Below are 13,940 nucleotides of genomic sequence, written 5' to 3'. Positions count from 1 at the left end.
AAACTAACCCTGGAGGGTAAGAAGATTAAGAAGAAGATAAAAATATATATGGTACATTTAAGAACCCTTCCGTAGTCACCACAGCTCATTATTACGCTAACCTGCTACTCTTTGTTACTATTTGTTTTACGTCACACCGACACAGGCAGGTCTTATGGCGACGATGTGATAGGAGATACTTAGGAAGGAAGTACAGCACCAGCATTTGCCTGGTGTGAAAATGGGAAACAACGGAAAACCATCTTCAAGGCTACCGACAGTGGGGTTCGAACCCACTATCTCCCGAATGCAAGCTGACAACTACGTGACTCAAATCGCGTAGCCACTTGCTCGGCCCACTGACTTTAAATCTCTCTCTCTCGGTTATTAGGGTTAGACAAGTTTCCTTTTTATAGGAAACAAATAAATGTTGAACTGAAAATGAAACGTTTAAGTTTTGGCATATCTCGATAGAACACTTCGGAGAAAGAAGAAAAAAAAACAAGGGCCCGTCCGGGATTTGAACCCGGGACCTCCTGCACCCAAAGCAGGAATCATACCCCTAGACCAACGGGCCACACATCTAGTTATTTTAAAGAACAGGTACTTCAATTCAATTACATGCCGTTTATTAACATTAGTATTAATTTTAAAATGTATTTTTTTTAAATTAAAAACAGGTTCAATTAATACTATTATCACATTTATGGTGAAGGAAAATATTCGTACGCACAGTAACGAAAACTATCCCAAAGTGGTATATTTTACTAACAATATTTCCTCTCAACTTCTTTAGAGGACAGCTGAACGTTCTCTTCAGGTTAAAATGTTCTGTTTGCGTTAAATACGTTAAGAATAAAGCATAATGCATACAAAGTAATTAATTAATTTGTGTTATTCAGTATAATCAACTAGTTTAAAGAAGCTACCACCAGATGGTACTGCTCTACTGTCCTTCGTAGAATAGCGAAGTGCGTCGTGCAGCGATCTCTTGTAGCTACTTCTCCAACCAACTGAATATTCTATTATCAATACCATTGGCCACCAGGAAAAGTTCAGCTCGATTAGCTGTGTGCATAGCTCAGAGAACTCTCCATTGGCTCTGTCAAGAAAAGAAACAAGAAGAAAGGGAAGAGAATCTCTTCTATTATTTTCCTTCTGGTTAGTTTTAAGAGAGGAGGTTGCCGAGTTGTACTTCCTGTTAAAACACACTACTCTTGTATGGCTCTTCCCTCCTTTTACCCTTGTAGTAACAGGCGACGAACATCGGTAGGTGTAGATTGGTTCTCGGCCCACAAGTGGCCGCGGCTGGTCCTTGGTCCAGCAGTTCTGCACTCCGACCGGACAACCGAGCAGACGAGTGGTGGCCACAGCTCTACCTGGCTCTATGCCTTTGCATTCAGGAGACGGGCTGGCCCCAACCGTCGGCTGTCCTGAGAATGGTTATTCCATGGTTTTCCATTCTCCTGCACTAAGGCGAATGCCGGAACAGTTTCTATGGGCCACGGCCGCCAAACCCCTCACCTTCTCCAAGCATTCCCTTCACCGTAACAAATCTCCCGGCCTGAGAGACGGCGTCACCTCCCCTTCCGGGGAGGAATGAAAACATTTTAGTAGTAGTAGCAGGCGACTAAAAGAGGTCCCTGGTGTTCGTAACTTGGGAGCGTGGGTTGGCGAGTAGCGGTGGTGGCAATTGTCGTTTTAGGAGGAAGTACAACTATATAACACTAATCAGAGGGGGGGAAATCGAAGGGATCCGACACTTCGAAAAATGAAGGTATCGACCAAAGAAAGACAAGGGCTACGAAGGGTGTGAACATGAAAGACTCCCTAGACCTCGTAAACCTAATCGGGGTCGGAAAAGAACAAGAGTTGACCAAGGTAGGTCGGATAGGAACGATGAAAGTGAGGAGCCTGCACAAGTAAGTGAAAACAATGCCAGGACTCAAGCTAAGGGTCCTGTGTTCGCCAACCCACCCTCCCAAGTTAAAAGCCATTGGGGCCCCTTTTAGTCTTCTCTTAACCGAGCTCGATAGCTTAAGTGCGGCCAGTATCCAGTATTCGGGAGATAGTAGGTTCGAACACCCCTGTCGGCAGCCCTGAAGATGGTTTTCCGTGGTTTCCCATTTTCACACCAGGCAAATGCTGGGGCTGTACCTTAATTAAGGCCGCGGCCGCTTCCTTCCAACTCCTAGCCCTTCCCTGTCCCATCGTCGCCATAAAACCTACCTGTGTCGGTGCGACGTAAAACAAGTGGGAAAAAAGAGAGTCCTCTCTTACAACAAGCAGGGGATAACGTGGGTGTTATTCTACCGCCCCCACCATAGGGTGGTAGCTGGAAGTACCACAGTAAGCCGTATGAATATTTTGCACCTTCATGCAATCCATTTATATAGGGTAGGAACAAAATCATTCTTTGATGGACGTAACATAACATAACATACAAGTAGGCCTAATTGTTAACCAGATCTTCACTTAACTGACACAAACACTCTATTAAATTTGCAGATAACCGTTAGCAAGTTATTGTGTAAATTTACGAAACCTTTATTGTCTACTTTTCTTACTATTGCCATTTTTATTTACCTACTGCGCATCACAGACGCAGGATGACAAACGTCTGCTATTATCAGCTGTATTACGAAGGTCCCTCCTTCAAAGAATTCTGTAAGCTATTAGTGAAAATTTTAATCTATTTACAATTCCATATAGCTTAAACTGGTAGCATGAACAGAGAAGAGCTATGTAATAGAGACAGAATCTTACTCTGAAGTTGGCCAGTTCCTGTAACCAAGTTTGGCGATTCTGCAATGTTTCCAGTTCATTGTTTAGTTCATTCCATTCGGTGAAATGTCATTGGTCGATGGTATGATTTTCGTATGTCAAGAGACTTCGTTTTGGGGGCGAAAAGCACATCTACGCTTTTTATGGTATAAATGTATTTAAGGTACGTAGGCGAATGTTCTCTTTTAGTTCTTAGTGATTATGCCATCATAATCTATCACTGCTATTTTTCTAGGCCTACGTGGTATGGGGAGTATTTATAAACACCTGACTTGCTCACTGAACGATTAATCTCGTGTCATACTAATATAAGGAATAAACTAAGAGCGGTGTTTGGCTGGGGAAAGGGCACATCCATTAATTAAAAACCATAGAATGTTTCGTTTTCAAGCTGATTAATGCTTAATACATATATACCTTGTTAATTCTAACGAGAAAGATGTACACTCAATATTATTATAATCGTGTATGTGTCAGTATGCTGTTATCTGTCACTCACTGTTTTTATTGGTGTACTCAGTCTCGGGGAGACTTTCGTCATGTTTCTTTTCACTGACGTATAAATATACCTCTGCGAGATCTACTAGACCTTCACGACAGTATACTATAGTATATATACTATAGTATATATACTATAGAAGTACTGGAAAGTCCAGGTTGTCAATGAAGTATCATAGAGCGGAGTTATAGTTTTGTGAGAGGGGGTTTAACATTTTCAACTTTTGGCATTCTTCCCTTAAAACGAGTTTCTTTCCTTTCCTATATCCACTTCCAGTTTAACACACAATAGAACCTGATCATTTCACATTGTGGCTAATCTTTTCGAGTATGTCTAGACTCTAGAAGCACTAGGAATCTATATAATTCAATTAATACATTTTACAAATGGGAAGCCTGTCACCAGGCGAGCTGAACATGTCCTCGGGCACTCCCGGCACGAAAAGCCATAAGCTGCGATAAATAAATAAATAAATAAATAAATAAATAAATAAATAAATAAATAAATAAATAAATAAATAAATAAAATAAACAAATAAATAAATACTCGAATGGAAATTGACTACAAATATTCAGGAATAATATTTCTGGGACTAATCTTCGTAAAGTTTAACCTATTCACAGAACACTTCATGTCAAAATTTCATTAAAATCGCAAACAAAATGGGTTTTCCGTGGTTTTCTATTTTCACACACACCAGATAAATGCTGGGGTTGTACCTTAATTAAGGCCGCGGCCGCTTCCTTCCCACTCCTGGCCCTTTCCTATCCTATCGTCGCCATAAGACCTATCTGTGACTGTGCGACGTAAAGTAAATTGTAAAAAAAAAATAAAATAAAATAAATAAAGCAGCCCGAAATAACTTAAAATGTAGAATAAATACTGTAGGCCTACTTAACGGATAGGTTATACTTCCTGTAGAATACACGAAGCGACATCCTTGCTTGTTGTATAACAGGGAAATTGTGTTGGAAGTCTTCTGCTATTTTTAACACTGTGTATCCCAAAGCATATAGTATAGAGCGTGGCACCTGTGTGCCTCTGGTTACTGAACCACCGAGGCTCATTTCACCATCTTTCGGGCTGCCGACAGTAGGGTTTGAACCCACTATCTCCCGAATGCAAGCTCACAGCTGCACGACCCTCACAGCGCGGCAAACTCACTCGGTGCTTTAATACCTATGACAGTAGAGGCGAGGTGTGAGAAAAGACCAATGGTTTGTAAGGGAGACTGATCTAAAAAAAAAAAAATAAAAAAAAAAAGGTCGGTACCGGTACTTTGCACATTTGTGGGCTTTCCTCTTATTATTACAATCTTAGGCTTATTTTTTGTGCGCAGGATAATCATCTCAAACTTTGTGTAGCTTCTTCCTAATGTAGCATTGATGCTAGACATTTTTTTTTCGAACTATTTTGATTATTTGGTATAGTGATCTTTTTATTTTTTCTTCGAACATCGATGCAGGGAATAGTATAATGAGGCCTATTTGATACACACCGGGCAAGCTGGCCGTGCGGTTAGGGATGCGCAGCTGTGAGCTTGCATCCGGGAGATCATGGCCGCTTCCTTCCCACTCCTAAACCTTTCCTATCCCATCGTCGCCATAAGACCTATCTGTGTCGGTGCGACGTTAAGTCAATTGTAAAAAAAACAATATATATTTGATACACCAGTTCATGCAGCTGTACTGATTTAAAAGCGACTAGAACAGAGATTGCGGCGGTCAGTTTTCACAACGCACGAATATAAATTTGAGCCAGGGTTACAGGGTGCACCCACTATAACAAATTAACATTGTTCGCTAGTCCATCCAGCAACGCTGAAATTCTGTCTGTCTGTCTGTCTGTGTCCTACTGAATAAGTTTATGGTTATTTACCCATCAGTAGGCTAATATTGGTAAACTACAAAGGAACTGTTTCTTTACCATTACATTGTCTGTCCACATTACTTCCTCACTTTCATTATTGAAGCGTAAGAATAAGTCTTTGTTAATCACCAATAATGATTGCTTCTCTTTTTTAATTGTGGTCTAACTTACGTGTCCTCTCTTCGGCATTTTATGTAAACATTCTGTTACACGGCTAACACCTAACACCTGAAATTTTCTTATACCGGTACGGTACTGGCTATTGCTTTTATAATACCGGTACGATATAAGTTCTTTTATTTCACATGGAAATATTCATTTTTTGATGTGCGGAATCTATTTATTCGGTTTGTGGAAAACACTTTCTTACTTTTTCCTGGTCTTTTACCGAATTTATTGGAGTCTGTACTTGTATATGTTTAGCCCAGTTTGTTGGCATACGGTCCAGTAAATCAGCTGATTCATTTCGCTATGTGCATCTTCCGTTGTACCGGTACTTACAATATTTCTGCAACTAAGAGCAGTTTTAATTTCTTTTAGCGCATAGTAGAAAAATAATATAATAATGTGCTTGTTAAGTATTCAGTTTTAACTTCACTTCTATTGCTTCAGTTTAGACTGTTGTAATTAGGACTCGCCTAAGTGCACTTTAGATTGTACCGTAGTTCATTTATTAGAAAGTATCTTGTTTCGTAGCGTGTCTACCTCTTATTCGGAGGTCCCAGGTTTGATTCCCAGCAGGTTAGGGATATTTACCTGGATCTGAGGGCTGGTTCGAGGTCCTTTCAGTTCAGGAGTTCTTTGACGGTGAGATACCAGCCTCGTTTCTGGAAAACCACGAATAACGGCCGAGAGAATTCGTCGTGCTGACAACACAACACCTCGTAACCTGCGGGTTTTCGGGTTGAGCAGCGGTCGCTTGGTAGGCCAAGACCTTTCGGGGCTGTTGCGCCATGGGGTTTGTTTTGTTTTCAGTATCTTGCCTTCTTTATTCTTGTGTAATCATTTTGAGATTTCATCACTTCACTTAATTATAGTTTAAATTTTGTTCGAGCATTGCAAATAATAATAATAATAATAATAATAATAATAATAATAATAATAAATATGTATTTAGGTTAGACTTAATTGGATTTGTACAGTTTCACTTACCTTGTTAGTCCCTTTTTTTAATAATTAGGATATGCCTGAGTAGTACTGTAGTGTTGTGTACTTATTTTATTAGTTACTATCTTGGTTGCTTTACTGTCGTGTAGGCCTACTCCTTGTGTAGTATACAGCATTTCTTTCATTTGATTGTTTTAAATTCACAGAATATGTTATTTATTTTTATTGATCTTTTCATCATAATATTTGTTATTTCCATGAAGAAGATTGAACAATGGCTGAGGAATGCAGGTGTAAGGACTTTGGATTTGAGCAGGCATTCAAGTGTGTGAGGGAAGAGATAGTTTGAGAGAGAGAGAGAGAGAGAGAATTATGATTCTAAAGGAGGGCAGGAATGAAGGTAGGTCTCCATCATACAATGTACAGGACACGGTATGTAGACAGAAAAGAGGTAAAGGAAGGGGAGAAGTGGTGGAAGATAAGTGGACTCATGGGCGCCCATGCCCAGGGGCAAGGTGGGGACGCGGCCCCACCACCCCCTAGCTCTCAGGGAAAGGAAAAGGAAATCAAAATCTCTTTATTTGCAAATGAGGTGTCTACCTCGGTGGCAAATGGTACACTAAAATACATTATTGTCAAGCACTAAATATTAAATTAACAAGAGAAGAAAATTTTCCTATAATACAATATTATACAATTTACGCTAACAATGTTTTCTATTAAACACACAGCTCATCCTTAATAAATTTATATTGTTTACAAAATTCTACTTATAATATTTCCTGTACTACTTACAAATATAGTCAACTGATATACAGTATGTGGAATTACTTCAAATGATACTATACAACTGGTATAAGATTAATATTTACATTGCATTTATTTATTTACTTTTTTTTTTTTTAACCCGTTCTGGATCCTAAGTAGCATAACGACCTGCTGCGTCTTAACCAGAGCCCCTTTTGCCACCACTTTTCAGAGTTCCTGAAGGGCCTTCACAGCTACCGTAGCGGTCCCAGGGCCCTCGAAGTCCCTACTGTACTTCACCCCTACAGGCAGTCCCCTACTTTGGCTGTCCAAACTCCTTAGACCAGGGGATGGAATTAATTTATTCACACACATTTTTTTAAAATTTACAATAACCTGCACTGGTCGAATGCCCTCTAACACTTCATTTATTTTCTCTCTTGCTGTTTATTCTCTTCTTGAATATCTGTACAGATTTTGGAAAAGGATCAAACACTACCCCTGGTAAACTGTTCCACTCCTTCACACCCTTCCCAATGAATGAAAATTTACCCTAATCGCTTCTGCTAAAATTCCTTCTAATTTTATATTTGTGGTCAGTCCTGCCAATATAGTTATTTTCCAACTGAAGCCTCTCACGGATATCTCTCCATGCTTCTTCTCCTGTATAGGCTCTATATAATCCTATAAGTCTAGTTTTCTCCCTTCTCTTACTTAAAGTTTCCCACCCAAGTTCCTTTAACATTTCTGATACACTACTTTTTCTCCTGAAATCCCCTGTTACAAATCTTGCTGCTTTCCTCTGCACACTATCTATTTCTTTTATTAGGTATTCTTGGTGAGGATCCCAAACACTGTTTGCATATTCCAATAATGGACGAACCATACTCAAGTAACTTTTTTCTTGAATATAGCCAGGTGTTTTTCTTTCAAGAAAATGATTTAAAAATCGGTATTACATAGAAGTGGTAGGGTATACCGTGTATGGTATTCTACCGTGGAATACAAGTCGCCATTCATCTTCCAAAATATTAAAAATACTACATACCCCAGGTCTACTCCCCCATACAAACTATCATATGGGTGCCCATGGGTGGACTAATGTTATAAGGGGAAGGAAATTGAGGAGTCTAGACTGGAGGAGATTTCAGGAGATGTATCGGTGAGGAATAGGTATGAGTTACTGCAGGTACAACAGAGGAGGGGGAAGGCAAGAGGAAAGGGAGAGGTAGAAAACAAAATGTACACTAGAGGATATGAAGAGTGAAATGGAACAGGGTCATGAGAGGGAGAAAAGGGAGGAGGAATTAGGTACTGCAGCCAATAGGGAAGATGAGAGAGTTCAGGATGGGAGGGTATCTAATGAGGTGGGTAGGGTCGAGGCTCTGGTCATGGGGGACTCCATTGTTCGGCATGTGGGGAAAAAGTGTGGAGGAAAGGAAACCAGGGTAGAGTGTTATCCAGGAATCAGGTTAATGCAGATGTTGAGGAAAGCAGAAGGGGAGGATGACAGTAAGGAGAAGGCCGTAGTTTTTCACGTTGGTACCAACAAGGTAAGGCAAGCATTAATAGGTACTACCATGTGGGTATGAGAACATGGGAATAGTTTAAGGGAGATACTATGAAGGAGGGATACTAACGGGAGGGTGATTGGAGATTTAAATGAGACTATGGAGGTGAGTATATGGGGAATGAGCAGCGATACTTCTAGACCTATATCCTAATGGGTGAGTAGGAAATAGGAATCTACACTCAGATATCCTTCGCTTGAACCAACAGTGGTAGGTATAAGTTAAGAGAGTTGTTTAGAAGGGTTATAGGAAGGTACTTTCAAGGAAAGGGGGTGGACTAGGGAGCAGTGATGAGAGTACAGGTAGCTGTAAGTCAAATGAGGATGGCATAAAGTTGTGGTGTATGGTATAAATAATTGTTAAAAGAATGGCTTCATATGCCTACATGTTAAGGTTTAATTTAATATTCTGCAGCTTGAACAAACAAAAACAAAAGTTCTTGGCATTTCAGCCAGATAAAAAAATATCTGCAAATTTAAAAGGTCAAATTCCCCTCAAGAGAATTTCCCTCTGTGTATGGTGAACTGTTCAGAATGAGTGTGATAAAGGATATTCCATTGGGGAATGCAATACAAGATTTGCTCTTGATACCACCTTGAAAGCGTTGTCTGAAGAGGAACTGACTGAGTTGATTGTGAGAGTGGAGTAAGCAAATCTAACAACAGAATTACATCTAAATGGACAGGAAAGTGATGATCTTCAACTGCACGAGCAACAACAGACCAGCTATAATACACATCGCAGGACATTAACTTGTGCTATGCATTGCTGTGCTGTATGCATCAGGGCTCATTATTCTCAACCAAGGGTAGTTTCATGGAATGAATTTAAAGGATGGATCAAAATTGTTAAGATAGCAATGGTACGCATTAAGAAGGTCTGAAGAAAAGATGATAACTTTATCAGTAACTAAAAAATAATTTAGTGACTTGTGTTCTCAGTTTTTCTGTATGATGTGGAAACATGGACCTTATTGAGATGTTGTGCTTTTGAAATGTGATCTAAAGGAGGATGCTGAGAATTCTTGAACAGCTCAGAGTGCAAACTTGTCCATTTTCGAATAAACTATAGGAAAAATCTTGTTTTTGAGTGCCAAGGTCTTTCACTGATCTTGTACTATTTTGGATATGTCATATTTTGCAAAGATGACTTACAAAAATATGACTTTTCAGATATGTAATAATGAAGTGGATTGGTATCCTATGTTCTATACACAAAACTTCCTTTGAGAGACCACATTACATAGATGGACCAAGAGTCATTTTGGACATTGTTTCATCAACATCCTGCTTTACAACAGCTAAGAGAAAAGCAATGATTTTTTACTGTGAAATCCAAAATAAAATATAACTTACCACCTTCCTTCTTTCTAGATGGGAGGAGGGATGATGGCATTAGTTTTGCAAGAATTTATTTTCATGCCTTTTATCAGTTATCTTGTATTTCACCTCAAAACAATAATCACTACATCAATTTTCTCATCAGAGTTCCCCCCTATGATACATTCATATTTTTATGAGAAGCAGTTCTTGTTGAACATCTCTATGCACTATCTTTGAACATAATAATGTGGGCATAAATGGGTTAATGTTAATGTAAGATGTCTAGGGCTAGTGGACCTGTCTCTAACCCGGATGACCCAGATTCAATTCCTGGTCAGGCCAGAGATATTTACCTGGATCTGAGGGCTGATTCGAGGACCACTTGGCTTACATGATTACAATTGAGGAGCTATCTGACGGTGAGATAGTGGCCCCTGTCTAGGAGGGCAAGATTACTGACCAGGAGGATTTGATGCACGTACCACTCGTAATTTTTGAATCTGTGGACCTTTGCGCTGAACAGCGGTTGCTTGGTAGGCCAAGGCTCATCAAAGCTGTAGTATCATGGGATTGGAGTTTTTCCTTATTCTGGACCCAATTACAAGGCTAGAGATGGAATAAAATTCTTTGTTGATGTTAAGAATCTAACCCTTAGTCTATATAAGTAGTTTAGACTGTTAGATTAACTCAAGATTGATAACATTTGGCAGGAATATGAAAATAAAAGGTAGAAAAACTGCTCCGCTTCTACAGATTTACATAAAATGTTGATCTTACTTCCAGAAGGTGTCTTCAGCTTCTTTTGAGAGGATTGTCCCTGAAATGAGTTCCATTCAGACCAAGCTGAAACCAGGTCAGTTTCTGAATTAATTTTTCTATGAATTGTAAGTGCCCAATTATTCCTTACCCTTATGGAATTTTGTTTCAAAAATTACCAGATTTTACATAAATCATTCAATTTTTTCATTTTGGGTAAGATGGCTCTCATCCTAATGCTTGCAATTTTATCTCTGAGGTAAATTTTAAAAAGTGGGATGTAAGACAAACAAATGAAATTTATATCTCTTAAACCCAGACCCTCCATAGATCGAGTGGCAGCACACCGGCCTCTCACCACGGGGTTCCGTGGTTCAAATCCTGGTAACTCCATGTGAGATTTGTGCTGGACAAAGTGCAGGTGGAACAGGTTCTTCTCTGGGTACTCTGGTTTTCCCTGCCATCTTTCATACCAGCACACTCTCCAGTATCATTTCCTCTCATCTGTCGGTCATTAATCATTGCCCCAGAGGAGTGTGACAGGCTTCGGCAGCCAGCACAATTCCTATCCCAGCCACTGGATGGGGCTTTCATTAATTCCATTCCTGACTCGGTCGAATGACTGAAAATAGGCTGATGATTTTCACAAGACACTTTAAAAATAGAGGGTCATTGGCAGTAAACAGAGAAACAAGGACACGTTTGTTTGGTTCAGACAAGTGTAATGTTGTTTTAATTTTGACAAATTTGGTACCAGCTGAAACTCAAATGGTCGAACAGGATTAAAAGGAGAAATTCTGATTTATATGAAAGGTCTCAGAACTATAGCAGTGTAAATAAGGACTTAAGGAAAGGAGAAATTTCAAGAACAGAGCAGAAAGTATTTTACATTTTAGCATATAGTTGACTAACTTAATAGGTTTTATTCATTTTATAGATTTAAAATGATTCTATCCCTAAAGTGTTTACTAAATGACATAGTAAGTGTAAGGGAACAGTTTAGACACAAAGAAATACTTTAATGATTTCAAGATTTATGTATAATTCGTTTTATTGATGACTTCTCTTCATAATCATAATGGGTGAAGTTTTAAAAGCGGTTAAAAGAAAGGATCCAACAACTAATGCCCTAGCTTTTGCTGATGATGTAATGGTATGAGGTGAGGTGGTGGTGGTGATTATTGTTTTAAGAGGAAGTACAACTAGGCAACCATCCTCTATATAACACTAATCAGAGGGAAAAAATGGAAGGGATCGACACTTCGAAAAATGAAGATATCGGTCAAAGAAAGACAAGGGTCACGAAGGGCCTGAAAATGAAAGACTCCCTAGCCTTCGCAAACCTAATAGTGTCGGGGTCGGAAAAGAACAAGAGTTGACCAAGTGAGGTCGGATAGGATAGATGAAAGTGAGGAGCCTGGCACAAGTAAGAGGAAGCAATGCCAGGACCCAGCTGAGGGCCCCGTGGTCGCCAACCCACGCTCCAAAGTTCAGAGCCCCTGAGACCCCTTTTAGTCGCCTCTTACGACAGGTAGGGGATACCGTGGGTGTTATTCTACGGCCCCCACCCACAGGGGGGTATGAGGTGAGCCAGAAGTGGAAGTACAAACTAGACTAGATCTCTGGCATGAAGCTTTTACAACCTTAGGTCTCAAAATCAGTGAAACAAAGACAGTTAGCTTGGTGGTGAGTAGAAACTCTCCAACTGTTCATCTAAGAATTAGAGATGAGGAGATGGATATTGTAGACAACTTCCAGTATTTAGGGGTAGTGTTCTGTCATCAGACAATACCATATATCAAGAGATTAGCAACAGAATACAGAAAGCTTCCAAATTCTATCACGCTGTACGTCAAATACCTTGGGATGAAACATTTCTGTTAGTTTCCAAGATCAGCTTGTACAAAATACACTATATCTAGTACCTATATTGACGTATGGTCTGAAAGCAGCAACACTTACTGGACCAACAAAGAGTCATCTTCAGGCAACAGAAATGAAGTTCCTCCGTTCTTGTCTACAAAAAAAAACAAAAATGGATAAAATAAGGAATGTGGATATTTGGCAACAGCTTGGATTGGAAAGAAGCTTGCTGGAGACTCTAGAAGTGAAGAGATTGCAATGGTATAGTCACATGAAAAGAATGGACCCTCACAGGACTCCTCGAACATACTTTGATCACTATGTTCCTGGGAAGAGACCAAGAGGAAGACCTCATGATGTTTGGGAAAAACAGATATTGAAGGACCTTGAAATTAGAGATGTGAACTGGCGTCGTATATATAAGGAGCATCTGTGGATGGTTAGGACAAACTGGACAAGGCTCGTACACAACTGCACCCAGCCTGCTGGAGCAAAGAAAGGATGATGATGATGATGATGTATTGTACAAATGTATCAAGTCAAGGATTTAATATGATGTTCTGGCACCACTGAAGAAGAGAGTAGTAGCTCTTGAAACATGTACGGTAGATAATTATAATAAAATGTAAAGTATTGACAAGGCAGAAAAGTGTTTCATAGAAATTGAATATTAGTCAATACGGACAAGATTGCACCAACATGGTTAAAATAATCAATTCATGTTTCAACTCGTTGTTCCTTTTTATTGACAGTCAGAACCCGAGGAACAAACTTGGCAGCAACACTTTTCATTCCCAAATCTTCCGTTAAAATTTGCTGAGCCGAGCTCCAAGATAACCCATTAATCTCTGACAGTTGATTAATTGTCTGTTGACAGTCTATGAGCACAAGCTCTCGAATCCTTTCAACATTTTTCTTGATTTAGGCAGTTGATGGTCGTCCAGAACAAAGTTTGCCATCAATCGACATGTCGCCACTTTTAAATCGAGCAAACCACTCGTACACTTGAGTTTTTCCCATAGCATCATCTTTGTAAGCTGTTTTTAACATTAAAACAGTTCCAGCAGCATTTTTACTGAGTAGAAAACAAAATTTCACATCTGCACATTATTCACTTAAACTTGCCGTCATAAAACACGAAACAAGAACAAAACAGTGCTAGCAAAAACAATCACTGCACATGAACAGAACAAGCCAGGTTGACAACACAGGTGGCACTGAACTGGCAATGAGTTGCGCCATACATGCCTGGCGGCAGAAATGCGTACTACACAAGCTTCGCCCACGTCAATATTATTCCGGTTATTTTTGGGTACCCCTCCGTATATACATGCTCAGGGCAAATGAATAAATAAACTAGTAAATGAAACTGAACTCACCAGTATTTACAGAAAATGTTGAAGTGATTTCCTTGAGCTGCAATGCAAGCTTCACATCTTATGA

The 13,940-nt window shown here is 39.6% G+C and overlaps 1 non-coding gene across 1 annotated transcript; it reads right to left on the bottom strand.

Moving 5' to 3' along the window:
* Positions 1-484: 484 nt before the first annotated feature.
* On the bottom strand, positions 485-556 carry TRNAP-UGG (transfer RNA proline (anticodon UGG)). Its single transcript has one exon. It is a non-coding gene; the product is annotated as a tRNA-Pro (tRNA).
* Positions 557-13,940: the final 13,384 nt, after the last annotated feature.

Source organism: Anabrus simplex, chromosome 8 (genome assembly GCF_040414725.1).
Source record: "Anabrus simplex isolate iqAnaSimp1 chromosome 8, ASM4041472v1, whole genome shotgun sequence".
Taxonomy (NCBI): Eukaryota; Metazoa; Arthropoda; class Insecta; order Orthoptera; family Tettigoniidae; genus Anabrus; species Anabrus simplex.
This window is presented reverse-complemented; position numbering and strand designations above follow the sequence as displayed.